The sequence below is a fragment of the Bombina bombina genome, chromosome 9 (assembly GCF_027579735.1).
Source record: "Bombina bombina isolate aBomBom1 chromosome 9, aBomBom1.pri, whole genome shotgun sequence".
Taxonomy (NCBI): Eukaryota; Metazoa; Chordata; class Amphibia; order Anura; family Bombinatoridae; genus Bombina; species Bombina bombina.
The window spans coordinates 221,439,163-221,440,589 of NC_069507.1; the positions used below are offsets into that span (position 1 = coordinate 221,439,163).

The 1,427-nt window shown below is 45.0% G+C and overlaps 1 non-coding gene across 1 annotated transcript; it reads right to left on the reverse strand.

The window, feature by feature from the left end:
• Window positions 1-1,032: 1,032 nt before the first annotated feature.
• On the reverse strand, window positions 1,033-1,200 carry LOC128640622 (U1 spliceosomal RNA). The gene has a single exon (XR_008399361.1). It is a non-coding gene; the product is annotated as a U1 spliceosomal RNA (small nuclear RNA).
• Between the last annotated feature and the right edge of the window lie 227 nt (window positions 1,201-1,427).

Sequence of the window (1,427 nt, forward strand, 5' to 3'; positions counted from 1 at the left end):
GACAAAAGGAAGGAACTACAATTCCCTGATTGATATTGCGATCAGAGACAACTTTAGGCAGAAAACAGACCTTAGTACGTAAAGCAGACTTATCCACATGAAAGACCAGATAAGGAGGATCACACTGTAAAGCATATCATTCAGAAACTCTGCGAGCAGAATAGTCAACAAAAACAAACTTTCCAAGACCAAAGTTTAATTTAAACAGAATGCATAGGCTCAAACAGAGCCTGTTGAGGAACACAAATAACAAGATTAAGGCTCCAAGTAGGAGCAACGGATTCAAACACAGGCCTGAAACAAATCAGGACCTGAAAGAAGAACTGAACATCAGGAAGCTAAGAGAAATTCCTGTGCAGAAACACAGAAAGGACAGAAATCTAACCCTTGAAAGAACTATTCAACAAACCTTTCCTCAGAACATCTCAGAGAAAACCAAAGAATCTGAGGAATCCTCACCTTATGCTGAGGGATGCCTCAATCCTCACACCAAGCCAGATAGGAGCGCCAAACCTGTCTGGTAAAAGATCCTAGTAACCAGCTTACGAGCCTGGGTCAGAGAATCAACTATCTTGTCCGAAAAACCTCTTTTGGACAGCACTAGGGGGTCAATCTCTACACAGTGCATATGTCTTCTCTTCCGTGGCGGGTGACTAAGTCTGCAAACCCGGTCCTGCGAAACTCTGCCGGAGCAAAGAGAAAAACAGAGGTCCACTCTTAATATTTATGGGATCACCCGGGGAAGGAGACCAAACGGAGAAAAACAGATTAAAAAGAACTGCCATGGAACCGCATACACAGCCACCAACACTGTCTGAGGATCCCTTGATTTTGACCTGTATCTGGGCAGCTTGGAACTGAGAAGAGAGGCCATGAGTACTAGTTCCAGAACCCCTATAGAAATCTAAATCAAACAAAAGGAGTTAAAACTACGCCATCAGGTCATTGAGATGGCTCTCAATTCCAAATGATGATGAGAAGACTCCTCCGACGATCATGGTCCCTGCGCCTTCAGAAGACCTCAAACCGTATTTAGGGAAAACTATGAACGCAATCCCTCACTACCATAAATTGTGCAGTCGAGTGTCGAACCTGTGGGGAAATTGCAGAGGTCAGTGAACTCGGAGAGCAATGAACCAACCTCCCTCTGGAAAAGTCCCCTTAGTAATCATGGCTAAATCTCCCCTGCCAGGGAAACATTCCTAAAGATAGGATGTCCAAACAGAGCCACTGGAAAAAGTATCTCGTAAGGTCTACCAGGATGATCAATCGGGACAGGTCAGAAGGATCACCAGTCCATGACCTGAGCATACCTAGCATAGAGGATGCTGATGGAGTGAGCAAAAGGAAGCCACCATGGAGGACAACCACCTCCAAAAGTTGAGCCACTGAAGGACAGGCAGTGGACTTGATAGGCAAGTAGAAAA